The following is a 16730-nucleotide window of genomic DNA, read 5'->3' on the forward strand; positions in this document are numbered from 1 at the left end:
GAAAATATTTAATGATAATAATTCTCCATGTCTCTCTTCAAAACCTTGGAAAGAATGATGTATTCTGAAATTTGAAATATAAAATTGACTTATGGAAAATGAACACATACCCATTAACTGTCTCCTTAAAGAAATAAAATAACTTGTAGATGAGAATAAAACTTGACATTAACTAAATTTATAGTATACACATATCTAAAATTAAAAATTTTGTCTTCAGAAAGTAATATGGTGCAGAAAAAAAAAAAAGGTGACATAATTAAATGGGGCTGAATTAACAGTTCATTCTGTGAAGTGGGAACTCTGGCCCATTAATTTGAATCTGTCTATTGCTTCTAGGAGGTATATACATTAGTTTTTGAAAGCCAGAATTTATATTCCCTGCCAAATCTTGTCTTGTTCTGGCATCACAGTTCAGAAGTACTGCCAGATGGCCAAGCCAATGTGGTACAGCATTACACTCAGCATGTCTCCATGTGATTTTCCAGGCAATCTCTACGATCTCCGTTGCTACAGTGTTATTCGGCTCAGGTGTTTGAATTTCTTCTTTAGGAATTTATCGATTTCCCTAGTGGTTTTTAAACTACAAATGTGTAATAATGACTAAAAACAACAAGCAACGTGCTGTTTCTCATCTCAGAACATTCTCACATGCTGACTCTTTTGGTTTGAATGACTTACTTTCCCTCCTATATCTGAAAAATTCTTATTTGTACTTTAAAATTTAGCTCAAGTCACTACACTAGGCATGAAGCCTCTTAAAATTCCCTCTCTTTCCCTCTGCCTCTCCCCACCCCCACGACCAACTGTCTCTTCCCCCGCCCCCAAAAAATTTAAAAAACAAATAAAAATTAATTGAAAAATAAATAAATAAAAATAATTTAAAAATTGATTCACAGACCTGTACCCCTGGGGATAAAAATATATGTTTATAAAAAATAAAAAAATTAATTTAAGAAAAAAAATTAAAAAAAAGAATAAATACTTTTAGCATTAAAATAAATAAATAAATAAATAAAAATTGAAAATAAAAATAGAATTTAGACCAAGCATTATTCCCAATGGGAAAAATTTCTACAACTCAACTACCTTGACATTCTAATCTAATGTTCTTAATTTTTGTACTCCTCTTGGCTCCCCCTGTGTTTTTTTGTAGCAATACATTGACTATAATTATTAGTTTATTTTAAGTTTTCAATACTACAGTGAAAACTTCTTAAAGACCTTTGTGACAAAGACAGCTCTTGGCATATATTAATTTAATAGAAAAATGATTTCCTCAAAGTATACCATTAATAATCATAGAGTTTTAAGGGTTTCTGGTGAAACCTTAAAGAATTCTTGCATATCAGAGCAGACACTGCTCCTCAATAAGCCAAGGGATCTCCATCAGCCATAGTAACCTCTGAATTTTCTGATATTGAAATAGGCCTGATATTCAATGGGATCTGTTCAGAATATTGTTATTATATTGTGTAATTTGCTAAATACAGAAAATAAAAAAGTAAAAACAGATTAAATAATATCATCATCATCATTATTATTACTTAACCATGTGAGTGAAACCAATGTCAAGAACATCTAATATAATTTTTTTACCCAAATAAGTACAATAAATCCTCCTGGTATTATCTTTATTCCATGCTATTAATGTGGGTTTTCCAAACAAGCAGATAGTGATTTAAAATTGCAGAGCATTCACAAAAATATTTTAGCCTTTTCTCTGAATATCTGTCACTTTCTAGGTTGAAGATTTACATAAATCTGGTTTAGTAAGATAATAACAAGGTAACCTAAGGATTGTCCTCCTGTTTTACCCAAATAGTTGATGTTTTTTCACTTAAAAAAACATATAAGTACATATATATTTATTTATACAAAGTGCTTATTTATAGCTATATATAGTTTTATTTTGTATAAACACATGTGTGTATGTTGTGAGTAAGCAAATAAAGACTAAAATGGCAAAAAAAAGTGTATCTTTAAAAACTATACATGACTACTTTGTCAAATATTCTAATGAATTCAGGTTGTTATAAAAATATAAATCAACTTTGTAAATAGTTATCTAAAGCCATGCACGATTTTATACAATAGTATAAAACAATAACTTTTATTTATTCTTCTCGTACCCACTTAAGGCCCATGTTGCATCACCACTTCCTCATATCAGGGAGATCGTCTTTTTATTTTTTACACACATAATTTCCATTACGAAAATACCAGTATACTGGTGGTGGGTGTTAGGGAGGGCACATATTGCGTGGAGAACTGGGTGTGGTTCATAAACTGAATCTTGGAACACTGAAGAGAAATAAAATAAAAATAAAATAAAATGCCAGTATATTTGTTAAAGATTTAATGCTGACAGCATACATTCTTTCTTTAGCATAATATTATTAGTATTAGCATGAAAATATTATGTCTTTTACTTTCTTTGTCTCTCTCTCTGATTTCTCTACCCCTGTCTCTTTCTCTCTTAATTTAGAAAACAAGTTTATGTGACTTACAGTTCCTAATGTTCTATGAGAAAAAAATGATTAAAATAGAAGAAAATAGAGCCACTGAAGGGAAAATTTTATTTTAATGGGTCTCTTGAGATATAACTGACATAAGTATGTAGATTTAAAGTGTACATATGTACATAACAAACCGTAACATAAATCAAAGTAATGGACATTTTAAACGCTTCCAAATGTTTCCTTATGCCTGTTGAATATTCTATAGTTGTATATAAGTGGAATTGTATACTATGTGTATTCTATTGTTTGGATTATTTCACTCAGAATGATTATTATGAGATTCATCCATGTTGTTGTATGCATACATAGTTCATTACTTTTTATTCTCTACACTCATAATTTCTTTTTACATTCATTTGTTGTTAGCCTTTTATATCATTTCCAATTTTTGACCATTACAAATACAGCTGCCATGAACCTCTTTGGGCAAATAGCTTTCTCTTTTTTTTTGAGTAATTAAAAATAGAAAGACAGGTCATGTGTTATTTTATGTTTGTCTTTTTAAGAAACCACCATACTATTTTCCAAAGTCGTTTTAAAACTTTATATTCCTACAGGAAATGTATGAGAGCTCCAGTTTCTCTAAATTCTCACTAACACTTGGTGGGGGTTAGGCTTTTTAATTTCCATGATTTTAATAGTTGTCTATGGGCAAATTATTGTGGCTTTAATTTGTACTTTTTAAAATTTTATTTAATTTGTACTTTCATAATGACTAATGATATTTAAGTACCTTTTTATGTTCTTGTCATTGGCATTTTTTGGGGGGGTCAAATATATATTCAAACATTCTGCCCATTTGTGTGAGAAGTTTTCTCTTGTTTTGTGTTCCTTTAATTGAGTTTAGAAAATTCCTTATGTATTGTAGATAAAAGTTCTTTATTAGAAATATGTTTTGCAGATATTTTCTCCCAGTCTGGGTTTATCTTTTCATCTCCTTAGTGCCTTACAAATAGCAATATTTGTTTTCTTGCTCCAAATTATATTTTTAGTAATATTTATTTATTTTAGTGTTTGCATTTATAGAAAACTCACAAAGATAGTATTGAGAGTTTTTGTAATACCCTTCACCCAGTTTCTCCTCTTTTTAACATTACACATTAGTATGGTATATTACAATTAATGAACCAATATTGATACATTATCACTAAGTAAAGTCCATATCCTCTTTATGTTTCCTTACTTTTTATTTAATGACCTATTTCTATTCTAACATTCTTTCCAGGATATGTTATACTTAGTTACCATGTCCCTTAGGTACCTTTATCTTGGTGTTGATAGTTTCTCAGACTTTCCTTATCTTTGGTGACCTTGACAGTTTTGAAGTGAAAAACCAGTCAAGTATTTTGTAGAAAGTCCCTAAACTGACGCTAATCTTATGTTAGCCTTGATTACCTGGTCCAGAAAATGAAGGAGAAAAGATGCCTGCTAACATAACTGGTAAAGGAGAATAGGTCTGCTTGCTAATACCTAATGTCAGGTAGGTAATGTGTTGGCCTGTCTAGGTCTCAATGTTGTGTTCCACTGCTGAAGGTAGATTGGCTTAGCTATCACGCATGAGTGTGAGTAGAGCATAGACACATTCACAAATCCCTACTGGCACCTTTGTGACATGGGTAGGAATTTTCCACTATGAAAATCCCTTCAGGGTTTCCCATTCCCCTGTCTTTTGTCAAAAAAGAGTGGACTTTCCTATTAATTAATTGTGATTAATTAATGCCTATTCATGGTTGTGTATTATATAGGAAAGACAAAAAATAAAATAAAATAAAACCCAGGGAATTCATCATGGTGTCTTCCTTCAAATTCTGAGGTTCCTAACCAGTCTTCTAACTTATTCTTTCCAACTTTCAGAATGATCTATGAAAATTCTGTTCAATTATTTCCAGGAATTTAGTGGAATTTCAAGAAGAATAGCAAGTAAAATTGAATCTATGATATCATATCCTGAACCATCTTCTCTTTAATTTTGAATTTTATTTCTAGTGAATATAAAATTACAGATGGGCAAATTTGTTTATTTTGGTACTTTAAAATGTTACATTTTCTTCTGTCTTACATTGTTTCTGATGAGAAATATGGTATTATCCTTATGTGTGTTCTTCTATGCAAAGTAAGTTTCTTTTCCTGACTGCTTTTATAATTTTATCTTTATCAGTGTTTTTTAACAATTTAATTATTATGTGTCTTGACATATTTTTATACATGTTTCATGTGTCTGGATATGTTGAACCTTATCCATTTGTAATTATTTTTTATCAATCTGTAAATTTTCCAGTCATTATTTTTTTCAATTTTTTTGTTACATCTTCTCTCTCATATACATCAGGGACTCAAATTTCACATATATTTAGCTAATTGAAGTTGTCCAGAAATTCAATGATGCACTTTCCATTTACTTTAATTATTTGTTTTGTGTGCTTCATTTTAGGTTTGTTCTATGGCTATATCTTCAAATTGACCAATTTTTCATCTGCAATATCTAATCTGCTTCTAATTCTATAGAGTGCGTTTTTCATCTTAGACAGTACTGATTTCTTCTTTAGAAGTTTGAGTCTTGTTTATGCCTCAGATATCTGTTTAGTTTTTTGAATATATAAACTTCAATAATAGTAACAGTTTTAATATACTCATGTCTATTATTACTAATATCTACATATTTCTGAGTCAGTTTTGATTGGTTGATTTTTCTTCACATAGTAAATTTTATTTTCCTGTTTTTTTAAATAAGTCTGAACGAAAAACCAACATTGTGGTTTTGGCTTCTTGAATAACTACATTCTGTGATTAAGTTACTTAAAAACAGTTTAATACTTGTGGGTCTTACCTTTAAGTTCTGTTGAATGGGACCAAGCAGTCTTTAGGGATAATTATTTTACATTACTGAAGCAAAACTCTTTTCTGTATTCAATCCATTGTCTTGTGAATTATGAGGTTTTCAAATCTGGCCAATTTTAAAAGCACAATTAATAGTCCTGTGTATGTGTTGAGCAATGTGCATTTTGCTTCCCAACCTTAGGTATTTTTCTTAAATTTATGTCTCATTTGGTACTCAGATGACTGCTCAAGGGGGATACTCTTCAGACCTCTGGAGTTCTGTCTCTGCACAGCTGTCTTTTCTCCAGTACTCTGTCCTTCAACCCTATGGTCTTCTCAGACTTTCATCTCCATTTCCTTATCTTGAGAAATCTTCCAAGTTCTATCTAGGGTTCTCTTCCCTGTGCCACAGCCCACAAATTCTCTAAAGGGAGTAAGCTGGGAAAACCATAGTTCTCATCATGTTTGTTTCCTGTTTCTCAGGGATCGCTGTCCCCTGGGGTTGGAAATGGGGAAGTGAAAAGAGAGAAATAACTAACATTAAGAAAAATGGAAAAATAATGATTTTTTCAGCATTAAGGATCAATTTGAAGATTATGACCATGAATTTGAAGTGAGACTCCCTCATTGGGCTTGGATCTTTTTCTCCAACCAAGTTTAGTTGCACAGACACAGTTATAAAATAGGCGAGGTAGATTTTGTAAAGTTGTAATTTTGCTTAGGATAAGAAGGAAGAAAAATGTTTAAGAGTCAAGGATTTGTCAAGGAAATGGTTAAATATTAGCCACAAAATTAACATGTCTAAAGAGGGGAGTTAGAAAATCAAATATTTGAGAGATAGTCAAAATGTGGCAAGATAAAATGATCATATGTCCTGGTGTAGCCGGAAAGTATTAAAGTTAAGGCATTAAGGGGAGCGGTTTGGACAGACAGGAAGTAGAGTGAGATAAAATTAGTGTTTAAGATACAGTAAAGGACAAAATGAATGGAGTATTAAGATAGAAATGTGTTGGCAAGAATGACTCTGAGCCAAAAGTAATATTGCAAAGAAATGAGGGGGAATGTTCTAAGGGTGGGAGATAACCAAAATGATGAGGGTTGATAGGCATCTGATAGACAGAGATCAGAGAATTTCTGATTGGGGAGCTGTTAGGGAGCAGGGAAAGAAAGTTTCTCAGATTGGCAAGAGGATCAATAAGGATATTTACCCCTCCTTCGATTTCTACTCCAGACCTAGGGATATGAGTAAGTGCAGGAAGTAAATTGCTTTAGAAGGTTGCAGAGTAAGCAGTGTCCTCAGGGAAAGCCAGGTTTTCACTAGAGGAAGAAAGTAAAATAAGTGTTGGGAGAATTGATTGAGAATCTAAAGGGTTTTACTGATAATGAACAGTGAATCCCAGAGGACTCAACAGACAGGTTTCAGGAGTTGGAAAGTGCTGACAGCAGGAGACAGAACAGGAAATGCAGAGTATCTGTGAAAGATCAAGATACTGTATTGATCTTGTGGCAAACCCCAAAAGGAGAATCACAATCACTGCAGAAGGTCCATGTGGTTTTGGAGCAAAGCCATTCTCTCTTTAGCAAGTGAATATACTCCTTTTGAGAAACAGCTGCGGACTTTCCACTAGGCCCTGATAGAGGCTATGAACCATGGGATACTAAGAGATTATGTTATTTGAACAACTCAATACAAAAGCAGTGTTAAATGATTTATGCCTAGGCATAAATGTAGACACACCTAAAAGCATGCGGCCCTAATTAAGAGAATATTAACTCCACAAGTTAGTATCCCCTAAAAGCTCTTACTGGGAAGAGGCAGTTTATAATACCTACAAAATTGCCTACTCTGTAGAATTCAGTTAGCCTTTTGCCTAACCACCCAGCCATTTACTCAATGAACATATGAACAAAGAGGTATTGGAAACTATACATAGTTTGTTCCCAACCATGTTAGTGTTCCTAATAAGTGTCCAAATTTCATCAGCAATGATAAATCATGTCTTAAAGCTGGTACTATACCCAAAAGGGCATCAAGCGAATGAATATATAAATTCCACTACGGAGGATGCAGTGAAATTTCCTTACCAAGATCATTGAGAATTTAAGTTTTCTTTCCCGGCTAACTACTACATTTTGTTTGTCTGACTACTTTTTTTTTTTTTTTTTTTTTTTTAATTAGTGATTGCTAGTAGGTTGCCACAGTTTAAGTATTCAAAAAGGCCAGATTATTCTTACATAACATACCCCCAAATTTTTTAGCTTGTCGCATTCAAGTTTATTTCTTGTTTATTTCATAATTCTAGTCAGGGTTTTGACTCTCCTTAGTGGCTTTCCTTCAAGCATTATCTCAGAGATCCAACATTCTCCCACCTTTGTGTCACTATAATCTTACATGGCTTGTAAACTTGCTGCAGATAGGAAAAAGAGAGCAAACATTACTGACTGTTATTTTGTGAGCAGGCCTGGAAGTAGTGTACATTAGTTCTTACTATATCCTACCAACCAGATATAAAGCTAAGCCCAAACTATATTACAAAGTCTATGGGGAAGAAGAGTGTGTGGATACTTGCTAATTACATTTTATTTTTATTTTGGACTAGGTAATATCTAAAACCCTTTGATATATTTGGAAAATACCTTACAAAATGAGCTTTGGTGGGATATAGAATCCACCAAGACTAGACATAACTTTTCTTCCACTCCCTGAGCCAATATTGGTCAATCATGTTTTTCAGAATTTTTAGTCTGGAGGAGGGAATGATGGAAAACTCACTAGATCAGTTGATTTTACAGTTAATTCACTCTGATGTATCAAGCAAGAAATAATGATACTTAGTATCAAATATTTTTCCAAAGCAGGCTAAGGGTCTTATTTAATGAAAAGAGATGATTGTTAAGACTTAGAAATCTCCAGGGTGATATCCACACAATGCAATGTTAAAATTCAGAAATAAAAATAAATAGTCTTTTGATTTCCAGTTCAGAATGTAAGAAGATTAGGAGTAGTCACTGCTATTTTAGTAATAAGAAAAAGCTAAATAGACTGAAGATTAACAACTCTGAGATTGATTAGAGAATTGAGGCCATGGGGAAAATCGCTGCCCCCAAAATTGGAAAGGCAGGTACAGAGAATCATAGCTTGCCAGAGCAAAAGCCCAGCAATAGAAACTTCTGTGGTAACTAACATCAGAGCAGGAAAATGGAAACTGTAACTGAATTTCTGGAGTCTCAAAATAGTTATCTTTGTAGTTATATTTATTTTTACTTACAGGAGCTCTACTGGGTTCCAATAGTGAAAATCAGAGAAAACAAACAAACAAACAAAAAAAAACTCTCATTATTTGCAGAAGGAGGCAGAAAGTAGCTATTAAGAAATATGCTCTGCTGTCTCCTGATGGCACACATGAGAAGAATAAGGCACAAACAAGTCAGCCACAATAAAATGGAAGCAGGGAATGACAGTAGAAAACACTGTTGCCCCAAACAGTCTCATATTTATTAGAAAGTGAATAACAACCAACAAAGAAGCTGGAGTAGATTACACATTGACCATGAATCTTAGAGATACGTAAGAAGACAGGAAAAATATGTCTGGTAACAGAGTACATGACCTATAGTGAGCCAGCCCAAATGAAAGGATTGTCTGACTAACTGCTGCTGTTCTCTGAGGAAGGAGATATAATGGAAAAATAAAGCAGGCCATATTCTGCCCTGAACGAGCCAGGTTTCCCCAGCTGCTAGGCTTCAAGGAAGTATATTGTCCTCTCCCCCAGAGCCCTATTGTCAGTACATATTTTTATTAAGGATATATAAGCATGCTTAATAACTAGTATAATTTCTCATGGGTTCTATTTTAAGCAGCATGTTGTTCTGAGGGATGGTTACAATGCCCAAATCACTGTGCTTCTCATAACAAGGCCTACTTTCAAAAGAAGCTGTTTTACTAGAGCCTAAATGACAGGAATTTGGCTAACATTTCCTTTCTAGCTATGCCTTACAACTAAAATTAAGGCACAGCCAGGAAAAGAATCAGTGAGTTTGAAGAAATGTTAATAGAAACTTCTAAAACTAAAATGCAAAGAAAAAGAATGAAAAATAAAGAACACAATGCCCAAGAACTCTGAAATAATATAAGAGGTACAACATATGTACAATGGGAATACCAGAAGGATAAGAAAGAAACACAAGAAATATTTGAAGCAATAATAATAACTTCCAAAAATTAACAATAGACACCAAGCCACAGATCCCCCAAAATCAGAGAATACCAAGCAGGCAAAATACCAAACAATCATACCTAGAAATACCATATTCAAATTGCAAAAATTCAAAGACAAAGAAATAATTTTGAAAGAGAACAAAGGAGAAATAAACACTTTGACAATAGAGGAACAACAATTAGACTTATGTTGAACCTCTCTTCAGAAACCATGCAATCAAAAAAAAAAAAAAATGGAATGAAATATTTAAAATACTGAAAGAACCAAATCACCAGCACAGAATTCTGTATCTGCAAAATTAGTCTTCAAAAGTGAAGAAGACAAACTCTCTGACAAACAAAAATTGAGGAAAATTTTGTTTGCAAGCACACTGGCCAGAAACATTAAAAGAAATTCTTTGAAAAGAAGAAAAATAAAATAGACAGAAATCTGGAACTACCTGATAAAAGGAAAAGAGTTAGAGAAGAAATAAATGAAGGTAAAATAAAATATTTTCTTTTTTCTTATTCTCAGCTGATCTAACAGATAGCAGTTTGTTTACAAAAGTAACAACAACAATGCATTCAGTGACTATAGCTCATGGATAAGGGAAATGAATGGCAAAAATTCTTATGAAGAATGGGAGGGAGGAACTGGAGATTCTCTATATGTAGTGTTTGCACTACCTGTGAAGTGGTGTAGTATTTGAAAGAGGACTTGGATTTGTTATAAATGTATATTGAAAACTCAAGATCACTCACTAAAAAAAAGTTTAAAAATTATACTCAATATGCTGAGGAGAAAAGAAGGAATTATATGATGTGCTCAGTAAAACCAATGAAGACAAGAAGAAAGTGGATGGCAGAGAAAGAAAAGACAGAAAGCAAGACAGGAAGTAAGAAAAGGGAAGAGAATGAAAAGAAAAAAAAAAGGTCATTTTCCAGTTACTGTGTAAGACTGTTCTTTCTCACATACCAATAAGGATTCAATTATTTTCATAATAATATGGAAATTTCATTTTATATATTCCTATAACTAAAGCTAATTTCAATTCAATACTTTTTAATGCTTACATTTAGGCCTTTGAATGCAAGTGAAACCTGCATTAAGCTTCATTACCAATAATCATATACTTTAGCTATATAAGTGTAATCATCTATTTATACATGTCAGCAAAGAAATATACAATAAAATGTTTTCCTCAAGTTTCTTACTGCAATACTGCATTAATATAACATAGATAAATTTGAAATGTTTTACCATACTCTGCAATCATTTATTTGTGTGGTAGACAGCATAATGTCTCCTCCCAAGATGTTGACCTCCTAATTCATGGAACTGATGAATATGCTGTCTTACATAGAGAAAGAGACTTTGCAGAAATGATTAACTTAAGGATCCTGATACTGGGAGATTATCCTGGAGTATTCTTCCTTCCACTCAGCCCAATATAATGACAAGTATCCTTGTAAGAGAAGGAAGGGAGACAGAGTAAGAGGAGGAAAAGTGACGATGAAAACCAAAGTCAAAGTGAAGCAATCGCTGGCATTCAAGATGAAGAAGGGGCCTCAAGCCAAGGAATATAGGTTGCTTACAGAAGCTGGAAAGGCAAGGAAAATTCTTTTAGAAATTTCAGAAGGAATACATCCTGCTAACACTTTCATTTTTAGCACAAGAAGACCCATACTGAATTTCTGACCTCCAGAACTGCAAAAATTAAATTTATGTTGTTTTAAGCCATTACATCTGTGGTAATTTTTTTCTATAGCAAAAACCTTATACTAATATTACATATCTAAATCTATAGGTATATATAGATATCTATAGATATATGGATTAGATAGGTATATCCCTGAGCCAATGTATTTTAGTATTAGGCACTAGGAAAAAGGTTATCTAACTCTATAGACATGTGTTAAGAACTACCTATGTCTTTATAGTTGCACATTTCAGTTAAGTTCCAGAAAGTCATATATATATATATATATATATATATATATATATATATATATATCTCACATTCTATTGTAGAAATAGGTAGTTATGAATATTTAAAAAGATTTCAAATAAATAGACAATAATTGATTGAATGGCTCTCAATACTCTCAATAATTGATTGAGAGTAAGTGATAATTTTAGAAGTGTTAAAGTTCACATTTAAACTTTAAAGTTAGTACTTGATATACAAAATTGCAGCTTAATTTCTCTGTAACAGAATTCAATTTAGCTCACAATCTTTCATTTACATTGAAGGCAGAGGGGGAAAAAGTCAAACATAGTAAAAGAAAATCACGTTCAGTCAGGTTGAGACTTAGGATGAGACAAGTTCATGGATCTTCCTTGACTCTTATTTTCTCCTTTCTCTGGGTGCCCGTGGGAAGAGACGGTAGATATTAATCATCTTGTCATCAAGGGAGTGGTTTCTGAGCTTGAAGTAAATATGGTTAGCCTGAAATATTGTACTCATCTTTACAGAATCTGCAGTAATTTACCAGGCAGTGTGATGTGTGGTCCATTCTCAGTGTGCAGGACCAAGAGAGGAGCTCAGAATCTGCACACCTCATCACTAGGCTCCATCTTTTTTTTTTTTTTTTTAACTAGTTTCTGGTTTTGAGGATCTATCCCACAGCTTTTATAACCATTTTTCATCCCATTCCACAGTTTCTCTCAGATAAGCACACTGTTTCATCTTCCCCAATTTTTCATCTTCCCCAATTTTTCCTTGGAATTCCACAGATGAAACCTGAGGGTAAGGAAATTTTCAGACCATCCCAACCCCATTAAAGAAGTGGTGGAGAGGGGCACCTGGGTGGTGCAGTGGGTTAAAACCTCTGCCTTCAGCTCGGGTCATGATCCCAGGGTCCTGGGATCGAGCCCTGCATCGGGCATTCTGCTATGCGGGAAGCCTGCTTCCTCCTCTCTCTCTCTGTGCCTGCCTCTCTGCCTACTTGTGATCTCTGTCTGTCAAATAAATAAAAATATTAAAAAAAAAAAAAGAAGTGGTGGAGAAATGTGCTACTGCAGGTATGTGTGCTAAAGATAGAATAACTTCAGTTCATACGAGAAGAATCAATGAAACAAGATGGGATTGGGAGGGAGACAAACCATAAGTGACTCTTAATCTCACAAAACAAACTAAGGGTTGCTGGGGGGAGGGGGTTTGGGAGAAGGGGGTGGGATTATGGACATTGGGGAGGGTATGTGCTTGGGTGAGTGCTGTGAAGTGTGTAAACCTGGTGATTCACAGACCTGTACCCCTGGGGGATAAAAATATATGTTTATAAAAAATAAAAAATTAATTAAAAAAAAATAAAATAAATAAATAAATGAAAAGTAAAAAAAAAAAAGAATAACTTCAGTTCTTTTATATCTTCCCAAAATGGTATGGAGCTGCCTAGCAGGTTGGAAATATGCTACTTCATCATTCTCTTGCATCTTCCTTTTACCTAGTTTGTTTGTTTTATTTTTATTTTTTGCTTTTTTTTTTTTTAACATCTATGATCTAAATTACCCAGATTCTGGCTCTTGATTAATAAAGATAGCTTTTGAAATTAAAAGTAACAAACCATAAGTGACTCTTAATCTCACAAAACAAACTGAGGGTTGCTGGGGGGAGGGGGTTTGGGAGAAGGGGGTGGGATTATGGACATTGGGGAGGGTATGTGCTTTGGTGAGTGCTGTGAAGTGTGTAAACCTGGTGATTCACAGACCTGTACCCCTGGGGATAAAAATATATGTTTATAAAAAATAAAAAATTTAAAAAAAAGTAACAAAACAAAACAAACAAGAAATTTTTCACTCTCACTCAAATGCTTTTAAGAAAAATTGCTTCAATTATGTACTTATCAAAGGTGAATTTGAAACCCAAACTGTTCCTGCTCTCTGAAGCAAAGACTGAAATTGAATCCATTGGTAGAAGGCTAAGAACAATTAGGAAAACTGAAAACAGAATTAAGCCATGGCAGTTAATATTTCAAGACCTGTGTCTCCATACAGAAAAACTGAAATCAGGGGACTGACTTCTTTGAGGGAGAAGATGCGTAGTTCATTTTGACATATGCTCACTATACTATTGGAGAATGCAGTACAATACAGCATATTGTTTTCACCATATTGCTGTGCAATAACACCGAGGCAAAAACTCTGAGGCCCAGAGATAGTATTTTTTAATCTGGGATTGTCCTCACTATCTGTGTAATTCCATGCAAGATAATTATCCTTTCTAAGCTCCAGTTCTTTAACCTACTAGTGGGATAATATAATACTTATAAGATTGTTATAAATGAGTATAAAATGAAACAATCTATATAAATAAGCCAGTAAGAATATTATCATACCTGTTATTGTTATTACCAGTATTATTACTGGTACATTTCAAATTGAAAGAGCACTGTATAATTCTCAAAATGTGCATAACTGTCATACATGAATACTTGTATGAAATACTGTTGGAAGAACCTTCTATTAATTTTGTAGACAAGTTTCTTACTGTTCTATTAGCTAAGGGTTCTCTCCTGGTCTTACTACAGAAGAAAGTGATTCATAACAAATGATACATAACATTGTTGAACAAAAGCAATCATGATATACTAAGTGCTGATCTATAGATGTTACTTCTGCCCTTTAGAAGTTTTACATTCAAAAGCAACATGATATCAGTATTTATCAATATTCTTATATCAGTTGAGATGAGCAGACTAGCTATTGTAAAAAACAGTCTTCATTTCCATTTAAATGGATTATTTCTCCTTAAGGATTATGGATTATTTGAGAAATCAGCTAAAAAACTTAAAGCTTCAATAAAAATAATAAAGCTAAAATAAACTTTAAAACATTTTAAAAAGAGAAAATTTTTTACTGAAAATGTTAATGTTGAGAAAAATAAACCAAAGAAACTCACATAACTTTTCAAAAGTTGCAGAGTGAAAAAACTCAGAATAAAGAATTAAATATTCATTATTTACCTTTTGAATATTTTCAATTTTACATTGTTTCAATTTCCATTTCTCTTATTTTTAAGAAAAAAAATCAATACAGTGGAGTACATGAAGAACACTTACAGATACAAAAGTTTAGAAGGAGAAATTTTTCCACTTTCATACAATCTGAGAAATTATCAGTGCAAAGTTGATTTTAAGAAGGGAGCTGAAAAACTAAATCATTAGAGCAGATATATACAATTTGCTCTACACTTAAAAATGTATAGTTTTTTAAAACAATGGAAGACACAAAATTTGAATTTTATCATGAAATTTACTATTTTGTACTCAATTTCTTCTTTTTTAAAGGTTTATTTGTTTGTTTGTTTGTTTGAGAGACAGAGAGAGTGAGTAGGGGTTAGAATAAAGGGAGAGGAAGAGAATCGCTAGCAGACTCCCCACTGAGCACTGAGCCCAAGGTGGAATTCGCTCTCATGTCCCTGAGATCATGACCTGAGCCTGAAATCAATAGTCAGACATTCAACTGACTGAACCATCCAGATGCTCCTGGGTACTACATTTATATTATGCTTGCAAGAAGGCCTATGCTTCTGTTATACCTACTACTCAAACATAAAGTTTCTACAGTAAGTTCAGCCTCTTCTGGATACTTTGTAAGTGCTTATGTAACTCATATTTTATTGACTTGTCCCTATTTTTCAATGTGCAATCTCACCTTCTACCAGAACCTGTTGCAAATCTTGCCAAGTACATTCTTAGATGACTTCAATACACCCATGAAATAAACCCAACATCATGGCATTTGTTTTCCTTATCTTCTCATCTTGTTCCATTTTGCCACCCCTCCATTACTATGCCCTTCTACTTGTACTAAGCACCATTACATCTATTAGTGTCTGAGTTGAGAATACTGTCTGCTACCAGCCTTTCAGTAGCAGCAATCCCATTTTACTGGGCTCTCTGGCAACCAGAAGTGGTTGTATAGTTAGTTTTTGACAAAGAGATGTGAGGAAAGCAATAAATACAACTTCTAAGAAATACCTTAAAAAGATGCTTCTTGATGTGTTTCTTTCTCTTTTATACTATCAGGAACACTCTCAGATATCCTACAAGATAGCAACATAAGCTATGTTACATCTTCTAAGAATGAATAGAGCAACAGGACAGAAAAAGACTAAGTCCTTGGATATTCACTTAAAGCAATGTAACTGTTCCACTAAAGTACCCAAGAGATCAGACATTTATGTAAAGAAAATTTCTATTTTCTTTAAACTGCAGTTAATGTAGTAAAACCAATAACTTACACCATTTCCTCTTTTCAGGGGTCCACTATCTCTGCCACATCTAAATAGTCATTGCCCACCATTACTGTAGGCCCTTCTCAGTACTGCCACATCTGCTGGGTACTTGTGAACATCCCTGCACCTGTAGAGACCACTACCCATTCTGCTGACAACCACCCTTTATTAATATTTTTTGCCCACGGGGGCACCTGGGTGGCTCAGAGAGTTAAGCCTCTGCCTTCAGCTCGGGTCATGATCTTGGGGTCCTGAGATCAAGCCCCATGATAGGCTCTCTGCTCAACAGGGAGCGTGCTTCTCCCCTCTCTGCCTGCTTCTCTGCCTACTTGTAATCTCTCTCTCTTTGTCAAATAAATTTTATTTTATTTTTTTTTAAAGATTTTATTTATTTATTTGTCAGAGAGAGAGTGAGTGAGAGCGAGCACAGGCAGACAGAGTGGAAGGCAGAGTCAGAGGGAGAAGCAGGCTCCCTGCGGAGCAAGGAGCCTGATGTGGGACTCGATCCCAGGACGCTGGGATCATGACCTGAGCCGAAGGCAGCTGCTTAACCAACTGAGCCACCCAGGCGTCCCTGTCAAATAAATTTTAAAAAAATATTTTTTGCCCATGAACTTCCCGACTGACTGTTTTTTTGGGTGGTGTCACTGATGCACTAGAACCCTCAATTTTCTAAAGACTTTTGGTAGTAAATGAAGAGAATCTCATCCTTTATTTTATTGTATTTCTGACATTGTGGTTTATTAATGAAATAATGTGTTATTTACAATATTCTTACAGGAATTTGCAATTAAATGCTTTTATTCACAGTATTTTCTTTCCTTAGCATCCACAATTAATCTTCAAGAGACAGAGCCAAACCTGAGAAAATCATAGTGCAGTCATAATTACTTCCTCATTCTGATGACTAATTATTGAGTCCGTATGTCCATGGAATTATTTCTCTCTTCCAGA

Source organism: Mustela nivalis (assembly GCF_964662115.1).
Source record: "Mustela nivalis genome assembly, chromosome: 1".
NCBI classification, from domain to species: Eukaryota; Metazoa; Chordata; class Mammalia; order Carnivora; family Mustelidae; genus Mustela; species Mustela nivalis.